This window comes from Lactuca serriola, chromosome 9, assembly GCF_051521515.1.
Source record: "Lactuca serriola cultivar US96UC23 chromosome 9, Lser_US96UC23_V15, whole genome shotgun sequence".
NCBI lineage: Eukaryota > Viridiplantae > Streptophyta > Magnoliopsida > Asterales > Asteraceae > Lactuca > Lactuca serriola.
Genome location: NC_136416.1, coordinates 188319495 through 188343728, shown reverse-complemented (window position 1 = coordinate 188343728; position 24234 = coordinate 188319495). Strand labels below are relative to the sequence as shown.

The following is a 24234-nucleotide window of genomic DNA, read 5'->3' as shown; positions in this document are numbered from 1 at the left end:
CAAACGCTCAAGTGAGCCTTATGCACCGCACCAATACTATCCCTCCCTGAAGGAATAGAAGACTTCGTAGTCTATTGCGATGCATCGAATCAAGGGCTCGGGTGTGTTCTGATGCAGCGAGGTAAGGTCATCGCCTACGCCTCCATACAGTTGAAGACACACGAAGTTAACTACACGACCCATGATCTTGAAGTAGGAGCAGTGGTGTTTGCTCTGAAGATCTGGAGACATTACTTGTACGGAACGAAAAGCACTATTTTTACCGACCACAAGAGTTTGCAACACATTTTCGATCAGAAGGAGCTCAACATGAGACAACGACGGTGGGTCGAGCTACTTAGTGACTACGAATGTGATATTCTTTATCATTCGGGTAAAGCCAACGTAGTAGCAGACGCCCTAAGTCGGAAGGAATATTCTGGTCGCAGAGTCAAGTCATTGTCAATAACCATCTATTCACACTTGTCTAAGCAAATTCAGGCGGCCCAACTGGAAGCCATGAAACCTGAAAATGTGACGAGTGAATCCCTTAGAGGAATGGACAAGAATTTAGAAGCCAAGGGTAACGGAGCCTTATTTTTCATGAACCGGATCTGGACACTGAAACATGGTGGTTTCCGAGACTTGGTCATGACCGAGGCGCACAACACTCGGTATTCCGTTCACCCAGGTTCAGATAAGATGTATCTGGATCTTAAAAAGCTATACTGGTGGCCTAATATGAAAGCAGAGATTGCTACCTTCGTAAGTAAATGCCTTACTTGCGCAAAGGTTAAGGTCGAGTACCAGAAGCCCTCCGGTTTACTGCAACAACCAGAGATTCCATAATGGAAGTGGGAGCGGATCACTATGGATTTCATAACCAAGTTGCCCAAGACAACGGGTGGACTTGATACCATATGGGTCATCATCGATAGATTAACCAAGTCTGCACACTTCCTGCCTATCAAAGAAACTGACAAGATGGAGAAACTTACGAGAACATACATTAGGGAAATCGTACAGCTACATGGTGTAACTATGTCCATTATCTCCGATAGATATAGTAGGTTCACCTCAAGATTCTGGCAATCACTACAACATTCCCTGGGAACAAGGCTGGACATGAGCACAGCCTACCATCCACAGACTGATGGACAAAGTGAGAGGACCATCCAAACACTGGAAGATATGTTGAGAGCCTGTGTGATTGAATTTGGAAAGGCATGGGGTACTCATTTACCCCTTGTCGATTTTCCTATAATAACAGTTATCACATGAGCATCAAGGCTGCTCTATTTGAAGCTCTCTACGGTCGAAAGTGCAGATCCCCTCTGTGCTGGGCTGAGGTGGGTGATACCCAATTAGCTAGGGGACAAGCTTCTGACAGTACTCTCACTGGTCCGGAGATCATTCGGGAAATGACAGAGAAAACCGTTCAGATCCGTGAACGATTGAAAGCCTCTAGAGACCGACAGAAGAGCTACGCTGATAAACGAAGAAAACCTTTGGAATTTCAGGTGGGAGACCGAGTCCTTCTCAAATTCTCACCCTGGAAGGGCTTAATAGGCTTCGGAAAGCGTGGAAAGCTAAATCCAAGATACATTAGACCTTTCGAGATTCTCGCAAGAATCGGCCCAGTGGCTTACAAACTCAATCTACCGAACGAACTTCGTAACGTACATTCTACCTTCCATGTTTCCAACTTGAAAAAGTGTCTATCTGACGAGACTCTTGTAATCCCACTCGACGAGATCGAGATCAACGAGAGCTTTAACTTCGTGGAAGAACCTGTAGAGGTCATGGACCGCGAAGTCAAACAGACGAAACAAAGTCGCATCCCGATTGTGAAGGTTCGTTGGAATGCCAAGCGAGGACCGGAATTTACATGGGAGCGAGAGGATCAGATGAAACTGAAATATCCTCATCTTTTTACTTAGTTATTTGTAATAATCTAGTAACTTAAACTCAAATTTCGGGACGAAATTCCCTCTAACGGGGGGGGGGGGGTGATGTGACAACCCGAAAAACTTCTCGCATGCACTCTTCAATTCTTTCCAATATTAGACTTATTTTACTATATAGTAGTACCCTTTAGAGTCTAATGAAGCGTTCTAAATGTGATATAATCAAGGTAGGAATGTTAAAAAGGGTTAACTCGAAGTGTAAGAATCAAAACCGGGCCAAACACTCCAACACATGGAGTGTGCGGCCACACACTTGAGTGTGCGGCCTCACACCTTTCCCAACCGCACACTCCACCTATATATACCACCCTTAAATCATTTTTGAACACTTCCTTTACTTCTTCAAGCATAGAACACGAAATCCTCTCAAGTATCATCCATTCTCCTTGAAGACCTTCATAAAAGGTACCAAGAACACCAAGAACACCATCTGGCCGCACACATGGCAGCACACACCACATGGCCGCACACATGGCTGCACACATGTGTTGGCAGCACACTAGGCCGCACACCTGGCCGCACACACTCATATAGTGTGTATTTTGGCCATACACCCTCTTGTATAGCCTTATAAACCCTCATACAATCATATATGATTATAACACTTCATTATAAGTGTTTACTAGTCCCTAAGGTGGTCCCAAAATCATCAATTAGTTGTTCATAACACTAATTATATCCATATATGTGCCAATATATGCTAAATAGGATCCGCGCGTGTACTCAAGTCACCACTTGACACCTAGCGTCTAATCCAACATTGTCATCAGAACCACTCACTACAGGTGAGTTCATACCCCTTTAATTAACCTTTGAAATACTTTTAAATGTTTTAAATGCTTTTATGGGGGGAATACAAGTTAAATACTTATAGTTATTACATCAATCACATGTGATTAATAATTATAAAACCAATGATTTTATCACTGTTCCAACTGTTTACCAAACTACTTTACTTCAAAATCTTTTACAAACTCTTTTCTTACCAAATACTTTTATTTAAACTTTGTTATACTTCTTATAAATTGCATGCCCATATATGTATAGATATATAAGAAATGTTTAAAGGGCTTAGGAAGGCCATCCGCCCTATTTCCTTTTCCTCGATTTGGATGTGGTCTGGTGGGATGTCGGGTAGCCGTCCGAGGGTCGTTTCAATATTAATTATATATCATATATGCATATATAGACATAAAAGTACTCCCATATTCATGCGTATTAGTTATATCATTAGTAAGTTACCATCGGGGTAACACAGGATCATACTACTACAATTTCTAGATCAATGAGTCAGTTCATTCATGAGTCAATACTTATTACTATGAGAACATATACATTACATTACTATGAGTACATATACAACTATACTAGAATGAGAACATATACAACTATACTAGAAAGAGAACATATACAACTATACTAGAATGAGAACATATACAACTATACTAGAAAGAGAACATATACAACTATACTAGAATGAGAACATATACTACTATACTAGAAAGAGAACATATACAACTATACTAGAAAGAGAACATATACAACTATACTAGGAAGAGAACATATACAACGATACTAGAACAAGTAACATTACATTACATATACATGAATACGTTAACAATTGTGATCCACTGTATCGGAGCATGCCTTAAATGTCATGGCCCGAGTTGTAGCCAGAATTCTCTTGGAGGGAGAGCGTGAGTTTGCGTATAGATCTATACTGGATTGACTATCCTACACCTTGCTGTTAGCTACAGCCGGACCTGCAGGTCTGCGGGTGCCAAACGTCATACCTTTTTACGACCTACATTTGTCGTTGTTACTCAGTCGATAGTATGGTACAATTAATCACATGATACCTTAATATAAATCCGGTTTAAGGTAGTTAGTACAGCAGTAGTTCCTATAATACAACACTACAGTACTACAATAATTTACCCATATTTAGTGATTATTTCACTTAGACATTAATGTACAAACTATATTTTGTTAATGATAGTTACACTTGGGAAATTACACACTTTTACAACAAACGAACATACAAAACAGTTAAGCCTTGGTAGAAGGCTACTTTAATAGAAAATATAGGTTTTTCTAAGAGATTCAAACTTTTACAAACACTTACAAACATTTACATACATTTTACAAACTTACACTTGAGACATGTTCAAACGTTTTGATAACAAACACCGACACTAAAATACTTATGAACTCACCAGCTTAATGCTGATACTCGCTATCAAAATAACTTGTATTCTCAGGACATCAGTAGACAGGTACCGAGGCCAGCTTTTGAGAAGATGGAGCGCATCCAAGACTCATCTTATTATTTTGATTTATGTTATATTTTTGGTGTCTATATCTGTACAGAACACGCTTGTATTAAAATTATATATTTAATGCAATGGATGATGTTGTTTACTTGTTTACTTTTACTGTGTTGTGATACTCTACATGACGTCCTCCGCCCCAGAACGTTTCCGCCGTTCTCGGTTTTGGGGTGTGACAGATGTTCCCCTCACCAGATTGACTAGGAAGGGTGTTACTTTTGCTTGGCGGCCTAAGCAGCAGGCATCATTCGAGACTATTCACCATAGATTGTGCGAAGCTCAATTGTTAGCCCTTTCGGAGGGAGTGGAGGACTTTGTAGTCTACTGTGATGCATCTATATCAGGAATGGGTGTCGTGTTGATGCATAGGGGACACATGATAGCATATGCGTCGAGGTAGCTGAAGCCTCACGAGACGAGGTATTCCACCCATGATTTGGAGTTGGGGGCGGTGGTGTTCGCCCTCAAGATTTGGCGCCACTATCTTTATGGTGTCTAATGTACATTATACATGGACCATAAGAGCCTGAAGTACCTTATGGATCAGCTCAAACTGAATATGAGATAAAGGAGGTGGTTGGATGTAGTGAAAGACTATGACTGTGAGATTTTATATCATCCTGGAGAGGGTAATATGGTAGTCGATGCCCTGAGTCATAAAGCAGCAAGTGCTCCGATCCGGGACGTGTGCATAAGGATGACGGTGATGACTCCGGTCTTAGATACCATCCAAGAGGCCCAAGCGGTGTCTATGAGGCTCGAGAACCGTAAGAGAGATCAGGTGATTGGGCAGATTTCTGAGTTTAAGATTGATAGTCGGGGACTGATGACTTTCCGTTGGCGGATATGGGTGCCATATTCAGGTGGAGCTCGACGGATTTTAATGGAGGAGGCCCATAGGTCGAGATTCTCAATCCATCCTGGGGCCACCAAGATGTATTTGGACTTGAGGAAGGATTATTGGTGGCCCTGTATGAAGAGAGACGTGGCATGGGTAATCGATAGATGTTTTACCTGTCGTCAAGTCAAGGCAGAGCACCAGCGTCCCCATGGCTAGTTGCAGCCGTTGGAGATTCCCATGTGGATGTGGGAATAGATCTCTATGGATTTTATTACCAAGTTACTGAGGACTGGGCGGGGTGTCGATGCGATATGGGTTATTGTAGATCGGTTAATGAAGAGTGCTCACTTTTTGGCTATAAGTGAGAGCTCTTCTACAAATAAATTGGCCGAGGTCTATGTTCGAAAGGTGGTGGCACGACATGGGGTGCAAACATCAATAGTGTCAGGTCAGGATGTGTATTTTACTTCCAGATTCTGGAAGAAATTTCATGAGGAGTTGGGTACCCGGTTGCATTTCAACACTGCATACCACCCACAGACAGATGGGCGGAGCGAGCGGAAGATTCAAATGCTCAAGGACATGCTAAACGCATGTGTTATGGATTTCGGTGGGAGTTGGGACACTTATTTGCCATTGGCTGAGTTTTCATACAAGAACAGCCATCACTCCAGTATCGGTATGCCTCCTATTTGATCTTTTGTACGTAAGGAGGTGTCGGACCCCCATCTGTTGGGGAGAGGTATGGCAGAGGGTGATGGGGAGCACTGAGATAGTGCTTAATATGATAGAGCAAATACAGTAGGTCAAACAGAGATTACTGACGGCCTAGAGTCATCAGAAGAGTTACACAGACCAGCGACACTTAGAGCTAGAGTTCCAGGTCGGCGATTTTGTCCTCCTGAAGGTATCCCTATGGAAAGGAGTGATCTGATTCAGGAAGTGGAGCAATATGGGCCCTAGATACATTGGTCCATTCAGGGTTATTATTCGGGTAGCTAAGGTAGCTTATCGGATAGAGCTGCCTGTAGAGTTGAGCCAGATTCATAACACCTTCCATATATCCCAGCTGAGGAAGTGTGTAGCCAACGAGACAACAGTGGTTCCTTTAGAGGACATTCAGGTTGATGATCACCTGAACTAAATTGAGAAGCCGGTGGTGATTTTGGATAAGAAGGTGAAGGTCTTGAGGAATAAAGAGGTGTCGTTGGTTCAGGTTTAATGGCAGCATCAGAAGGGATCTGAGTAGACTTGGGAGCCGGAGTCCGAGATGCGTGAGCAGTACCCAGAGTTGTTTCCAGAGAATGAATTCGAGGGCGAAGTCTGATTCTAGTGGGGGAGAATTGTAACATCCCGACTCCCAGGTACAAATTTAAATTGCTTAATATTCATTTTGGCAGGCCAACTCGACGAGTTGGAGGCCTCAACTTGTCGAGTAAACATTTTGATAGTCGCGTGGTTCTTAGAGTCAACTCGACGAGTTGGAGGACCTAACTCGTCGAGTAGGAGCTGAGCATGAAAACCCTAATTTTCAGGGTTTGCACCCTATTTAAAAACCTTAAGTCCTTTACCCCGCCTCCCTCACCACCTTAACACCTTGAGAGAAACCCTAATCGAGCTATTATCATCTATGAGAGAGAGAGAGAGGCTAAGAGTGTGTGTTTTAGTGCATTCTTTGAAGGAGCTTGAGGAGCAAAAGGCTTGGAACAAGAAGGAGTCCTTCGATCCAACATTCTTTCAGTGTTAGCTACCATTTGGAGGTAAAAAGCTATTACCATGACCCCTTGTTTGTTAGATCTCTCCATTACGGAGTTTATGGCCATTTCTACCTTCTTTTGAGTCATTTAGTTGTTTGAGCATGCCTTGAAGAGGAGGATTCAGATCTGAACAATATTAGGTCCCTTAGGCCTAAAGATTCAAGCTTTATCAAGCTTTGGCCAACTTCCATGCCTTAAGCCCTTTGTTGAGCTTTGGTTTGGCAAACTTAGCCCTAGATACCATGCATGGACGTAAAGCTTGTAGCTTTACGTGGTATTTCAGCCTTAGGAGGCTAGATCTAGAGTTTGAGGCCTGGGTCTTTCTTAAAGACGTATGAATGAGAGAATGGCTTGAAGGAGCTCGACGAGTTAGTTAGGGTTTTCCCCGATAGTCTGGACGTGTTACGAACTCGGCAAGTTGGCGAGACAAATCGGCGAGTTGAGTTGGATTTTCCCGATTCTTTTCAAAGAAACGAAGGAACTTGACGAGTCGCATAGATGCACTCGATGAGTTGTGTCAACATGGACTGTTGACTTTCGTTGACTTTTATGGTTGGGTCAAGTTAGGGATTTTGGAGACCATGGATGAGTAAAATGGTCTTTCACCCTTCCCGAGAAAAAGGAGCTAGCTTAACATCTTAGATTTGTTATTATAAATTGGTAATTAAAGATGATTATGATATATGTAGGCAGATTCTAGACCTACGGTTGAGTACGATACATTCTTGCTCTACCTACGAGGTAAATCTTCTCACTATACTTACCTGAGTGGTAATATTGTGTGACCGGATGGTCTTATTTGAGTTATCGACCGGAAGGTCTTATGTGCTTATATTGAGTTATGTGGTATCATGCATTTTGTCTTTGTGATTTATGTTGTATATTATTTATGTGCCTTATTGAGTTAGGACCGGAGGGTCCAAACCAAGTTATGAGACCGGAGGGTCTTCACTTAGATACCGGACTGGAGTGTCCAACCCGAGCTATGAGACCGGAGGGTCTTCACTGAGACACATGACCGGAGGGTCCTTATTGAGTTATAGCCATGATAGGCTAAGTATTTGTGTGTGGTATTTTGGGAACTCACAGAGCTTTGTGTTTACAGTGTTGTGTAAAATGTGTTTCAGGTACCTCTCAGGATCGCGGGAAGGCGTCGGCATGATTGTACACACCAACTAGAGATTATGTTTTGAGGACTCTGGGATATTTTCAAACATTTATATCGAGTTGTGTTTTGAACAAATTATAAATTGGGTTTGAGAAATGTGAAACTGTGTTTTGTGTGGTTTTAAAAGTGAAAACTTTATTTGAGAATTTAGTGTGTTACACTAACTCCACTAATTGTCATTCCATATGACAAGTACATAGAAAGTTCTTTTTCTAAGTGGGAGCAATTTGGAACTTTAAGAGTTAAAGATACAAATGCATCATAGTTTGGAACTAACAAGTTTTCAAATGTTGTTGAATCCTTTCATTAGTTGATTGGAAACTAATAAAACATATTGGGATGCATTCATGTATGATTACTGAGTATGGGCTTCATTAATCTTCATCGATATAGTTTGACTATAAAGAGTAAGTGAGTTTTAAAAGGAGTAAGCATACATGAATGAAAATCTTCTCATATTTAAGCTAACATCTCAAAGTAAGAATATTATACATGAATGAAAATCTTCTCAGATTTAAGCTAAAATCTCAAAGTAAGAATATTTTTTCTTATAAGATAATTACAGTGTGATTTGATTTTAAGTCAAGAAGACTCTAGTGTTTTCTACAAAGCTAGTGGGAGCGCAGTAACATTCCTATCCTTATATGTACTTGACATACTAACCCTTGGAATAAATATCTATATAGATAGATCATGGCAACTTAAAGGATTAAGTAAAATTGCATTGATTGTCAAGGATCTTAAAGAACTTAAGATAAGGGAATTTGAGAGAGTTGTCTTGTCAAATACCACATGACATGATTTTGATGAAAATCCTAGTGTAAATGTTTTTGAATTAGATAATATGATTGTATTCCATATGCTACTGCATTTCGATTAATCATATATGTCATGATTATGCATAAAGGCCAAATAAGTTGTATGCTTAGAGCATGTCGAATGATACCAGTATAATCTGAGAACTAGTCATTATGTGATTTATAGGAGCATTCTAAAATACTTACGATAACTAAAGAAATATTCCTAATCCACGGAGTATTTGAAAGAAAGCTATGTTTAAATTTGTTACACATGTGCTAAATTTTCAAATAGATTGAGATAACTCTCAGTCACAATCAGGCGTATCCTCAATATGAGTGAAGAGATAGTTACATGGATAATGTTTCCATGTAGATTTTAATTACAATTACACATCATAGTTAGAGTACATCGTGGTTTGGAGAACCACATACAAAGATGTTTAATGTATAGCTTGGATATTGGAACAATAAAGACAACATATATTGTAATGAGTTGAGATATTGGATATGAGTCATTCATTAAATAATTATTGTGTTCTATATTAGCATGTTTAAATCCTTGAATAACTAGGTTTTCAAAATTTCCATGGTCGTTCATAGTTGTTGGAGCATCTATGAGGTAAGACTAATATGAGTGGATTGGTGGATTCTAACGGAGATGAGAATAGCAAGAGTTGCTACCAACTTCACAGGTACTTGATTAGGAGAATAAGTATTGGACTTGACCGGCCCCACATCAAAATCACTTTATGGATCATAGTCAAGAGTGATGTTTTGATCAAGGTTGTATCTTTGTATTCTTAGACTTGAGATAAATATTTGGGTCTTGAAGTGTAGGGATTGTTGAGCTTTGACATGTTTTAACACTATTCCGTTAAAGGAAGTCACAATGGCCATCGTTGGGTATAACATGAACTACTTTGATGGGCGTATGTAGTCAAGATGGGATTTGTCCCTCTTATTCGCTGAGAGTAAGACATACAAGGCCTTACTAGAAGTTGAACACTAAATGAGATGATGACGATCCATATCTCATGTTCGACATGATGTCTGAGACAAAGGAATAATTTATACCACACCTTTAGTAACAAATGTAGCTTAGAGCTCCTGGAATTGACTGTTGATGAGATGGCACCCTTCATATATTATTAGGGGCAGTAGCTCATTGCTAAACGTCAGCTACTGTCTATGTCAGTCTATAATGCATCATGTGCAAGTGGGAGATTGTTGAATCTATATGCCCAAGAATCATTATAGAGTGATATTGCTAATAATATATGATCTTATAGGGTCACACTTTTAACAAGTTGGTACATTTTGAATATTTATCATTAATATGGTTATTAATAAATAATATCAATTCTTGTACTGAATTAGGGAATAGTTATTGTTTTGTGAAAATAATAATTATAAGAGAGTATAACTAGTTATTATTTCATATGGTATGAATTAGTAAGTCATGCACAACATTTTGGACTAGTTGGATTCTTTTGTCTTTTAACTAAAGACAAAGTTTATATTTTATAAACTTAGAGTTTATAAAATTTAAAGAATCCTCCTCTTTTCAAGAGGTATGGCCAAAAGTATTAAAAAATGGGGGTTGCTTGTCAAGCTCCATGCTTTGTCTCCCAAGCTTCAAAAGGCTACCAATACTTTATAGTATTTTAATGGTTATGCCTTACTTTACATGGACTATCTAAGATATGCATGAGGCTTGTATTTTGGTTAAGTGAAACACTCTCCTCTTCCTCTTATTCTTCACCAAAACCATAAATAGCATGGAGCTACTTCTCTTGCTTTCTTTTGAAGATTATTCAAGTCTTTGGTGACTTAAAGTATTTCTCCTTTAGTGCTTATTTGAGTTAAGCACTTAAAGGCTTAAGAAGTACTTTATACAAGAAGAAACTAGCATTCTAAGTTAATCATACTCTTTGATTTTTCTATCTTCATAAACACCCCCAAAACCAAATGGGCTCAAAGGCTTCAAAGGTTGTCATTCTAAACACTCTTTGGTTGTGTTTTTATTTCATTCTAACCTCTATAAATGGATCCTTGATGGTTTGGTTTTGTTATGAACTAAAAAGAAACTAGTTATTTTTAAATACTTCCGTTGCTGGTTTTTGTGGAAAACTAACTTATATTTTGTATCAAAACCCATCAAAAAGTTGGTATCAGAGCCTTGGTTCGAGTGAATTAGAGGAATACTCATGTGAATCTAGTCTCAAACTAAGGACAAAGGTTTTAAAAATGATTTTCAAATGGTTTTCAAAATAATCAAAGATGATGCGATGTGTACGATCAACCAGAGCCAGTAAGTAGACCCCAAATTACCACTCTGTTATTTGATATTATGATATGTTAGAATAACATGCTAGTGATAGGCTAGGGATCTTCAGAAATTGCATGATCGAATTTCCTGATTATATGATGCCATGTAGCCTAGGGTTTCCTTCTTTTATAGAATTAACATCATAACTGTAATTGCTTAGTGTATGCATCATAGTTGTGCATAACTAAGATTCTATAGCCTGAGAATGTTTGGTTTACCCTTGTTTCCTGTTCTTTTTTGATGAAGAGCTTAAGGTAGAATCAAGTATTCGAATTTCTATAGGATCCAATGTTATGTATGATTAGCATACACGAGTGTTGCAGGGTTGGTAGAAGTTTCATGGATGATTTGTGTGGGGTCATCCGACCAGTCGCGTAATATTTAGCCTTCCTCTAGGAAGTGAGGATTGAATGTATGCGTATGCTAGTGTGTATTTTTAGGGTTGTTGTAATGATCCTCTAAGAAAAATACGGGTAGGTGTGGAAAGTAGTATCGTCCCCTACTATTGGAAGTGCATGACCCGTACGCATAACAGGGAAGTCACAACCCCCAGGGCTTTATTGGGAGTTGGTTTCCCTGGTATGGTATGTGTTTTATCTGATATATCCCTAGTTTATTTTTAGTATGGTGATGATGAGGCGATATGAGAAATTGTTTCATATTAGCACATCATGTTCATTTTGACATTTTTATTATGAAAACTTGAATTTAAAAGTGGTTAAAGACGTAAAAAAAAAAAAAAAAAAAAAAAAGAAACGGTTGTTAAAACCACCTTTAAATCTATATTACCATAACACCCCATGTAAACTTATTATCTTTAATTTATTGCTAATAAATTTAATTTCTAAAGTACATGTTTTTTTATTTTTATAAGATAAAATCTATTTTTGCATTTTTGTAAATTATTTATGTTTTCGCATGAACCTACTTGTATGTGTGTGTGTATACACACACACTACTTTATAATGGATACATAATAATAAGTTTAAAAGTTTTAAGACCAAAGTCTTAAACTAAGAAGCTTAAATCTCAACCATTAATTCCAGGGTTAATGACCTAGAAAGGTAACGAACTTTGGTATTTGTCCACATTTAGGTAACCATGTTTTTTTTCGTTCACATTTGACCATTGAACTTGTTTAACCTGTTCAAAATAGGGTAATATGACTGGTAATTATGGTAATATTACCTTATTATGAATAGGTCAAACAAGTTTATTGGTAAAATGTGTACGAAAAAAAACATGGTTACCTAAATATGGACAAAAATCAAAGTTTCTTACCCGTTTTGGTAATATTGGACAAGAATTGTCTTAAGGACTGTCCCCTGGGATCAGGCTCCGACAGTTAATGAGAAAATAGGTTTGACTTAGTCTAGCCCAGTTATGTCCTGGGAAGTGATAGGCTAGGTTGTGTTACTAGGTCTTTAAAGCACATACAATATAGCCCCTTAAGCGTATACAACCTAACCCCTAACTAGATGGGCCTATATTGGGTTGGCCTAAGACCTGACCATCTCCTCATACACAAAGACTTGACAACCCAATTTCATGTCACATTAATGGATCTTATGACTACTTGCACTTAACATAAAGAACCTAATATTACCAAAATGGGTAAGGAACTTTGGTATTTGTCCATATTTAGGTAACTAGGTTTTTTTGTATACATTTGACCAGTAAACTTGTTTGACCTGTTCATAATAGGGTAATGTTACCGCTAATTACCGGTCATATTACCTTATTTTGAATAGGCCAAACAAGCTCAATGATCAAATGTGAATGAAGAAAACATTGTTACCTTAATGTAAACAAATACCAAAGTTTGTTACATTTCTAGTCCATTAACCCTTAATTTCACATCTAATACATCTAATGGTATAAAATAGTGACCCTTGTAAATTAAAAATAACCAATCAGATACAAGATTTAAAGGAAGGGATTTTCTAATATGTGTCCTGCACACATAAGAACTAGTATTAATTATAAGAAATATTACCATAATTAAATGTGAAATGCATTAATTATGAAAAATATTTTCTATAATTAATAAATTTCATATTTAATTATGATAATATTCCCCATAATTAATAGTTCAATTAATGTTTCTTATGTGTGCCCTTAGGGCACATATTAGAAAATCCCTTAAAGGAAAATATAAATATAAAAGTGGACGTTCCATTCTTTACAAATCCTTATTTTCCTTTAAAACCCGCTTTTTGAAAACATATGAATACTTCCCACCAGCACCTCCGTCTGTTGCATCCTCTACTACTCTGACTACCACTCATCTACGCCACCTCGATCTTCGCATTGGCACAACCATCTCTGGTGCATCAAAAGCTCCTCCACCTCCACCTTAAGTACTGTCGCCTTCTACTGAACCCTAGCTTTAAAATGGCCAACACTATTGTCGCATTTCACACTCGATTTAATGTTTTTGTTTTGAAATCGTTCTCAACCTCCGCTTTCCCTCACTAACGGCCTTCACCCTAAACAATATTACAACCTCCGTCGTCGCTCGGTTTTCGTCACCACCATCTGTCATCGCTACGATGATGGTTTCGTCGATTTAGGTATACATGTTCCCTAAGATTTTCTTTTAATGTGTTCTTAACCTACTTTTATTTTCTTATCTTTTCGATTCTCTCATGTTTTTTGAGTTGATTTCAAGTTGAATCTTTTGTTATCGGGCCACCACCAATATACTGACTCTGTTATTAATCTCTCAATCTTTTTCTCCATTATGCTCTTAGGGTTCGGCGTGTTTTCCGACTCTTCTCTTTGATATCTCCTTTATGTAGTTTAATCCATTTCTACCCATTTGAATTTCTTTTATTTATTTTATTTATTTATTCTATTTTTCTGTTTGCTTTGTGTGCCAGGATGAAGGTTTAAAGGTGGAGAATATTTCACTTGGTCATTAAAAACAAGAAACATCACAAAATTAGCATCTTGAAAATGGAAATAAAAGTGTTACTTTGTTAATATATTCTTTATAAACGAAATATTTTTTAGCTTCTTAGTTATGGGCTAATGATGTTTTGTTGATATTTATGTTTTATTTATTTATGTAAGGAAGATAGATGATTTTCGATCTGGTTTAATAAAGAAGGTTTAGATGAAATCACTCTAATTTCTTGTTTGTTATGCTTGTTTATGTTTTGTGTTATAAGCAATAGTGTTCTCTGATTTTGGTTGATTTATTGTTTTACACCAGACCTATATTTGGTTATATGAGTATAATGATTGTATGTACATCTATGTGTGTTTAAAATATGTGCAAAATCATCCATTATAATTAGGGAAAATGACTTGATAGGGTAAGATACTTTTTGAAATGTACACATTTAGTCCTTATTCTTTTTTTGTAAAATAAACCCTTATACTTTATTAATATGTACACATTAGGTCCTTTTCACCGGATTCTACAGGTTTTGCTGACGTGGAAGGGTTTATTTTACAAAAAAAAAATAAGGACTAAACGTGTACATTTCAAAAAGTATCTTACCCTATCAAGTCATTTTCCCTTTCTTTTATTTTTTTGAAATGAAATACTCAGGTGGCATCCACATATCCACAACGAGATTTTTCCAACTTTTATTCATCATGAAAAAGAGGGAGAACCCCGATCTCCGACGACTCCTTTGTGTGTTCCTACACATCACTGGTAGCAAAGAGGAATGATGGCAAAAACAACAAGGTCGAAGGGGGAGGCAGGAGGAAGTAGAGACGGTAGTTGGCGGCGAGAAGATGCTCTAGTAGTCCCCTCGTCGTTTCTTTCTTCTTTTTCTGGCAACATATCTCAAAGATGGAGGCAAAGAGAGACAGATCGGAGAAACACAACATGTAAAGGGTGTTTGGCTGTTGTTGTTCGACCGGAAGGAAGAGAGACGAGAAAGAGAAGGGTCGCCGCCCTTTTCTTGTTGCTAGAGGATCACCCACCTCCGTCGGGAGGTGCTTTCAGACAGAAAATGGAGAAGGAATGAGGATAGCATCAACAATGATTTTTTAGGGATCTTGTGGGTGGTGTATCACGACTAGAGAGGAAGACATATGGGGGTTGTTTCCCCTTTGCTCACCGAAAAAAGCAACACACCTAAGGTGTGTTCTTGGCAGCAATCAAACACAGAAGAAATGATGAGAGGGTAAGAATGATTGAATGCAACAAATATATGATCTTGTGAAGATTTTTGGTTTGATCTTTTGCACAATATGATCTATGAAAGATTGAATAAGTACATGACAAAACCTGTAGAATCCGATGACTAAGCTAATTAATTGTTATTTAGTGCCACTTGTGCTTCCACATCAGCAAAACCTGTAGAATCCAGTGAAAATGACCTAATGTGTATATAAAATATAATGGTTTATTTTACAAAAAAAAAAAATAAGGACTAAATATGTACAATTCAAAAAGTATCTTACCCTATCAAGTCATTTTTCCTAAAATAAAATTTGTATATGACCGGTATACCAGGTATAGCCGGTCATAAGAACTGCATTGTTACAAAAAATCCCGTATAAGGGTTTATTTTACAAAAAAAAAATAATAAGGACTAAATGTGTACATTTCAAAAAGTATCTTACCTTATCAAGTCATTTTCCTTTATAATTATGTTTATATACATATCAATATTAAGTCTTACGGTAAAAAAACAAATGAAATACTTGCAAAATGGTCATGAAATGGTTGTCAATCGTTTGTTTATTTGAAATTTAGTTAAAGATAAATTATATATTGCTATATTCTATAACTATACCAAATAATAAATGAATATTAAACTTGAAAATTTTTATTATTAAATATCAAAATAAAAATATTATTTTTGGAAATTTTGGAAAACTTTAAACAAATTGCAAAACCATTCATTTCGTGTTCACAGAAATTTGGAAACTTTTAAATAAAAAATTAAAAATAGTCGAACGATTTTTCTTTACTTTTGCTCAATTAAAAATCCTTTTATAAGTTATACATTTAGTTTTTAAACTCTTCACCATATTAGTATATGCTTAGATAACATGGACATTTTTTTTTGGAAACGGCAAATAATTTATATAGCTGAGCAAGGAAGCATCAAAACAAACCAGAGAGGAATAAACAAACAACACTACATCATTTTGCTAACATTTAAAACTAAAAAAGAGAAAACGGAGAGCAACTCCATTCCGTCCAGCTTTCCATTCCATTCCTCCTCTACTTGTTCCATTCAAAAGTTTGAGCTATAATGGAATTTGCAGTCTTGGTAGGATTTACTCCAACATTTTTAAAAATTCTGTCATTCCATATGTTTCAAATGGTAGAGTATACTATCATGCTCAGCAAATGCCTTTTCTTGGGACAATTCCCCCATGTTAAAGCAAAATCAATGAGGTCTCTTACATTCCCAAATTGCCTATGTTGAATCTCACACCACCGGAAAATCCAATAGCAAACTGTTTTTGAGAATTCACAGGCAATCAGTAAGTGGTTAGTGGATTCATCACAAGTACCACACATTGGAAAAGTCCTGTTTTGTACCATTATACCCCTGTAAACTAACGCATCAGCCATCAGCTACTGGAATTCTACCTATAGCAGCCCTCCATATAAAGCATTTAACTTTTTAAGGTATGCTTTTGACCAGCAAATCAAAGGTCCTTTATATTGGTTAATTTTCGAGTCCACCACCCGCCTTAGACTGTTCGTCGTGTAGGTACCTTCTGAATTGGGTTTGAAATGGAAGCCAACTTTGAGTGATTGACTAAAATTAAGTGATCCAACCAACTTGTGAAACTCATGTAACTCTAAAAGAGAGTCAACATCAAAAGAAGTGGTTCTCCATTTCCATGAAAACCTGGATCTTCACAGTCTATCCATCAGGGAGTATCTCTTAACTGACTTGAGATTGTAGAGCAATGGAAATCTGGATTGCAGGGGATATCTCCGCACCAGATGTCCTTCCAGAAGAGAATTTTGATATTCGCACTTGGCACCAACGAGAACAAACTATTTAGGTCGATATTATAATGCAAAAGACTCACAATTGCTTTTGAAATATTACTCCAGACTCCGGTTGCGTTTTTCTTGGTAAGATAATAGGTTGGGTGCTTTTCGAGATAGTGAATGTTGTTTAACACCTTGGATTGTCGTATGTAGTCCTTCCATAAGGATTATGAAGAGAAAAGGCGAGAGGGGGTCACCCTGCCTCACTCCCTTAGTGATATGGAATTCATCAATGGGAGTCCTGTTTACTAAAACTGAAGCTCTTGCTGATGATAAACACCCAAAGATCCACTTTCTCCATTTATTCGCAAATGTCACTTGTTCCATCACTGAATCCAAGTAGCTCCAGTTTATTGTATTAAACGCTTTCTCGAAATCTACTTTGAAGAGGAAGATTGACAGTTTGGTTTTCTTTGCCGAATTATAAATTTCATTCATAGCGAGTGGGCAGTCAAGTATATTCCTGCCACATATAAATGTTGATTGAACTTCGTCAACGACTGATCCAATAACCCCTTTTAGATGATTTGCTAAGACTTTATCAACGATCTTATAAATACACCCTATAAAACTGATGGGTTTGTAGTCTGTAAGCGAGATCGGGTCTTTCACCTTCAGGACCAAAGATATGAAAAACAGCTATCTAAATGTCTAATTAGTAAGAAAAACTACCATTACCTTTTATATATTTAACCATTAGATTTGAAACAAACCAAACACAAATGACATAGTAAAAAATAACTGCTTTAACTTAATTTAAAGTTACAATTTTTTTTTTTCTAGCGGAGAAACCCAGATAACAAACTTTATCAAGTGTTTTGTTTGTATCAAGAAATAATATTTTTTTGCTAATTTACTATATGTAATTTTTCTATATGAAACTTTGATAATGAGTTAGTGTGTGAATTCGTCATATTTTATCTTAGCCCACAAATCGATCCTCAAAATATAATGTATAATGAACCTAAAAAGGTAATATTTTATATATTAAAAATAAATTTAATCATTTGTTTATTTGAAATTTAGTAAAACATAAAATATATATTAGTATATTGTATAACTATACCAAATACTAAATGAATTTTACACTTGAAAAATTCTACTATTAAATATCAAAAAAAGGATATTATTTTTATGTAAAGTTTAAATAAATATTGTGCAATTAATAAATTCAACTAATATTTATTTATTTAAATGAAATAAAACTAACAACGGAACGTTAGGCTATGCAGTAAGGGATTCTATATATCTTTTGGAATGTGTGTATTTTTTTTTTTAAATCTTGAAGATAGAAAACTAAGTTAGGCTATGCTATAAAATAATTTTTGAAAAGAAAAAAGGACTTAAAAGGGTAAATTCTACACACTCATACTACATTTCAAAATTTTAGTTTTATTTAGTTTCAACTAAATTATAAACTATGGGTTTATATCATATATAGCAACAAAGACGATCAATAAAAAATACTAATAGAAACCTTCAACTAGTGAAACAAGTGACCACCTTTATATTTGGTCATTAAAAGATTTTACTTTTATTTCAGTAAACTAAATAAGTATATTGAAAATCTTTTCAAATAATAATTTATTCAAAATATGGAGGAAATCGAATAACGAAAGTAATAATTCGTCAAAAAATATATTTTTAGTGACAATAACCAGACTTTTTATTGAAAAGTATATATAAATAAAAAGTATATATATATATATATATATATATATATATCATTACTATATATAAAAACCCTTTTATCTCATTCCACCAAAATCAAATCTACAGAGTTCGTTTCACGCCACGTATCCTATCTTCGTAAGAACGACGTAACGTACCACAACAGGCGTTTTTAAGTTTGCCTATAACGTCTCACATCCTCCACATAAAGTCTTAAATAGCCCCTAACGATTCATTGACTCCCCTTTTCCTCTAAGTGCAACACCAGATTCCTTCCCCAACAATCGACCAAGAGATATGTCCATTACCGCCCCCGCCTTCTTCCACCAAACACGATTCTTCGGGACACTTGGTTTTCACTTATCGCCTTTCGTAATACACCGCCATAGATGACCCCTCACCGTGATTCTCTTTGTAGTTTTGTGACTACACCTGCTTCTTTCTTTTTATTGCTCGAATTTCTTTTCTGTTGGTGCACCAAAAATTGAATCAAACATCTTTTTCCTAATTCTCAAGTATTCATCCATCCATTTGAAAGGTAATTCATAGATATCACTACTTTTTTCTAAAACACCTCTACTTCTTAATTCTTTTTTGATGAATTGGATTATCTGATTCATGTATTGAGTTTCTATTTCTCTTTTTGGATTGCTTGATTTTTAGTGAGTAAGTTTTTGTAGGATTGTGTCTAATTGACGTGTGTAATCAGAATTTGGAACCATAGGTTAGTTTAAGGACAATTTGTCCTTTATGGGGGTATACATATACATTGGAAAGATTTGGAATATGTCTTGCTAAAGAAGAGAATTTGATTATGCTCATAACGTGTTTGATGAAATGCCTAGGAGCAGTTTCATCTTTTAAACCTTAACGATTAAATGACAAGAAGAAAATAATGATTGATTTTCTATTTTTTTTATCAATGACCCAATGTCTATGTTTGATGTAGTCATGACTTCAAATCATCATAACGCAACAACCGTTAAATGTGTTATAGATGTTTGAATCTTATACTTTTTAATTTGATAACGACAAGGAGCATTGCTTACAGAGGCTGCAAAACAGATTAGATTTTGCTTATATATGAGTTCCAGAACAAGTATCCATGAACAAAAACTAATGAAACAATGAAGGGTTGGTCTCATATTTTTCGATTTTGATTATTGCCTTAGAAACATTCATGGCATTAACAAAAACTGCCTCTCCTAGAGAACAGGCCCATGTTGAAGTTTTAAGCAGTGGAAGGACATGAGTTGGAAAGGAAAAGATCCTTCTACTGAGTTATGGTAAAAAAAATACTTTTTTAATAGTTTCTCATTTATTTGTGATAAATATAATACCTTTTGGTGTTAAATTACTGCATTGTTTCACAAAAATCATTCAAAGATATTCATAGAAATCATGAAGATGACCAACTTATGTGGGAATATCCTTTTGTTGTTGGTGTCGGAAATGCAAAAGTGCAAAGATTAAACAAAATCATAATTTGAAATAGTAACAAGAATTTTGTAACGGAGCATCCATCATATATTTCACTAAACAACATAGATTTCCTTTTCAGATTCTATTCCATAATTGAAGCAGGAGACTGGGGACTGGAATAGATTGTGGAGCTTTTGAAGGACATATAGAGTTGTTGACTGGACACCAATGCCCTTTGTGCTGCACATTCATCCGCTAACATGACTGTATATGTAATCATACATTTTCTTTCTTATTTTTATACAATTATTTTAGAAATTGTCAACAAAAAGTACTTTTCAAAAGTATTTCTTGAGTTTTTGTTATTTGAAAAATGGAATCCTGGAATTTTTTTTGTTGGTAATTGTATCGATTGTTTTCAATATCTTTCTGATTGCAGGAAATAATGGGATGCAAGTCACATGGGATGGGATGATCTGCAGTTGTTTAACCTTAAACATAATTGGATGTAAATTATAATATAGCTATAAAAATTATAATTGTAAGAAATCCATGATTTTAATTATAACCTAAACTTTATTTATTTATTTATTTATTTTGGTAAAAATAACCGAATGTTTTTACTATAATCTCATTGTATGTTTAATTGTTTTCGTTTTGTGAATAAGAAGTTCTATAACTATAATTAAATATAATATACAATAGAATTGGGATTACCACATGATGATTTTACATAGCTCATATTTATGTTAATTCATCTCAAACCTACCCTTAGGTTTGAACTTCTTGATGCATGCAATGTTACTTAATAAAATTGCATTCCTCATTTATTTTCAATTGTTGAATGATTGTTTTTTATGCAGGCCAACAAGATAGGAGATGCTGCTGGTCAGCTATTTAGGTGCAATTAATTCTCAATTCTTTGGAACATATTTATGTAAAATCATTGTATAGTAAAGTACATTGTTGTATTATGCTATGTGTTTTATACTTGAAAGCCCAACACCAATAACGTCTGTCATATAAGATTTGTAAAACAAAAAATTAAACAAACCTCCATGGGCGGTGTTAAGCACGGTAGTTTTTCAATGAAATTCCAAAACAATATATATATATATATATATATATATATATATATATATATATATATATATATATATATATATATATATATATATATATATATATATTGAGAAGTTGCGTTGATGTGTTGCATTAAGAAAGTACACAAATATATAGAAGGTTGCATGGCGTCGTGTGTTTTTGATCGATCGCAAACCGACGTAGACACTATTATCGGCGGTGAACACCACCCCCTATTTCTTTTTTTGCCAACACTAATGTGCCGGTGGTAGAAGTTCAACGATGTCTTTTTCCTCTTTTGTCGTCTAAGACCCTCATTTCTCCCTCTTTTTTCTTTCTTTTGCCAAGAACACCACCCCCTAATACCCAAATCTTCATAGACAAAACATTAAATTTTTAAGTGGAATCTATGTGTCATCAGTAAAAAAAAAACTCACCACACCGTGGAACCTAATATGTAATTATGTTTGTTATTTCAAAAGGAAAAATTGACGTGGCTTGCAATAATATCCATGTGGCACTTTGAAAAAAGCTTGAAAGAATCGATGTAGGTGGTTTTATATGTTAGACGTGGGTGGTTTTATATGTTAAAAGATAACTATTCGTCTAGAACCATATAATATACCTTGCATAATATTTTTTTATATGATATAAATCGCATATATACATGGATTTGTAATATATACACTTTGTTAATAAAAATATATTCAAAAGAATAATAAGTAATAAAAAAGTTTTTATTAATATGCTAAAGTTAATGGATAAAAAGTTCAGATTATTATATATGTTTCTAAGTTGGTTTCAAACGACTATCATTTCCTTTGGTTCTCCATTAATGTAGGCATAATTTGACATCATCAATTCCTAATAATACTCGGCAAATAATTTGCTAGTCCATCCATATTTCTTCAAATTACATGTATGATTCATTATTTATAGCACGTATCTCTTATCAATCAAACACAAAAAGAAGTATTTTTGTTTTCCATTTCTCTGTCAGGAACCATGAATCGTTCGGCAAGTGTGTTGATCTTTATTTCTTTCTTCTTTTTATCATTCACTGGAAATTTAAATCTCGTTGACGCCGGTGATACAGCCTCAGTTATATTGAATTCAGGAAATTTTGAACAATTGGTTATGCAAAGTAAAGATGTTTGGTTTGTCTTGTTCGGAAATCCCCGGTAATAATTTATTCCACATATGCTTATTCTTTTTTACTTTATCATATTCAATTTTAAACCTATATATATATATATATATATATATATATATATATATATATATATATATATATTTTCTTTCAGGTGTCCAAATGTTAAACGACTTAGACCTGAGTGGGAGAAGGCTTCAAAGGCTTTGGAAGGAAAGGTCAAGTTTGGTGAAGTTGACTGTGACGTGGAAAAAGTATTCCTCGTTATTTTTTATAATTTAAACTAATATTATTTTATACAACTGTTTACTAATTGATTATAATTTTCAGGATATACAATCAAGGTTTGGAGTATTTAGGTTCCCGAGTGTTTTTGCATTTGGTCCAGATAAAAGTGCAGCTCCCACCAAATTAACTTTATTTATTGAAGGAACTGCAGCCGCACTTGAAAAGGATGGTCTGTCTTACTATGAGAAAGCGCAGGGGTGTAAAATGGACTTTTGAGTAGAGGATTGTATTGGAATAAGATTTGTTTGACTTGTTATCCAAAACAATAATGGCACCTTTAACCTTGGTGTAAAAAGCTAATAAAGAATAATTTTAATTTTGTGGTTTGTTAATATTTACTCTCCAAATCATTAACATATTTAAAGCATCTCCAATTAGACTTTTCACTAATCATTAACCACTTAAAACATCCAATATCATTAGAGCATATAACTTAATTTTAAAAAAAAAACAAAATAAAAAATGGTTACCACTTAGGCACTTAGAGGGTGTTTGTATTGGCTTTTAAACTTACTTTTGACTTTATCTTTTAGAAAAAGTCCAAAAAGATGTTTGGGTAAAATGAAAATGACTTTTTAATCAACTTTTGCTATAAAGTAAATTCAAGCTTTTTGAAAAAGTCACGGATTCGTGACTTTTCCTAACTTTTCACCTGCTAAAAGATTAAATTACATTTATAACCCCATCTAAAAGTTAAACCATGTCCTTTTTAGTCATTTTTAGTCATTTTACATGTAAAAGTTAAACCAAACACTTTAACTTTTGATTTTTTCTCTTCAAAAGTTAATCCAAACACATTTTAAAAAACAACTTTTACAAAAAGGACTTTTGTAAAATTCCATATTTGCAGGTATTTGTGATTATGTCAGGGCTTTCTTTTCGCCTCCGGTAGCTCCCCAGTTCCCTTGGCCATGTATCCACTTTCCTACCGATGGTTCCCTATTTCCCCTAAAACCAACCACCGTTATCTCACAAAACACATTTACGGTTTCTTCTTGGCTCCCACGACCGCCTGTGATGAAACTACATAACCCACAAAATCGTACGATTAGCAGCTCTTCTTCTTCTTCTTCATGTATTCACCCAACACAACTCCACTCTCTATAATCGGTCTTTTCAAGAACTGTAAATCAGTTTATTGACGGTTCTCATTTAAATACGTCTTCTCCGGATTCATTCACCCATAATCAACCCCTATTTTCAACCACCCACGATAAGGAGTTTTCTACCTTCTAAATCGGTAATCGACCACCCACGATCGGATTCTGTTCAATGTTTCAATCAATTCCTTCAATTGCTTGATTTGATTCCTTCAATTATAGAAATTATAGATAATTTCTATAATTTATTTTCTATACAAGGGTCAAACCTGCCGGCATACAAAAATCTTAAACGTAGGGACTGTTTTTGTAAAAAAATTACCTTTCTATAAATTACAAAATTATAGGGACTAATATGTTATTATT

General features: G+C 35.4%; 1 long non-coding RNA gene across 1 annotated transcript; it reads left to right on the top strand.

The window, feature by feature from the left end:
• Window positions 1-22292: 22292 nt before the first annotated feature.
• Window positions 22293-23087, top strand: LOC145074341 (uncharacterized). Its single transcript, XR_013691803.1, has 3 exons — window positions 22293-22511; window positions 22635-22734; window positions 22811-23087. It is a non-coding gene; the product is annotated as an uncharacterized LOC145074341 (long non-coding RNA).
• Window positions 23088-24234: the final 1147 nt, after the last annotated feature.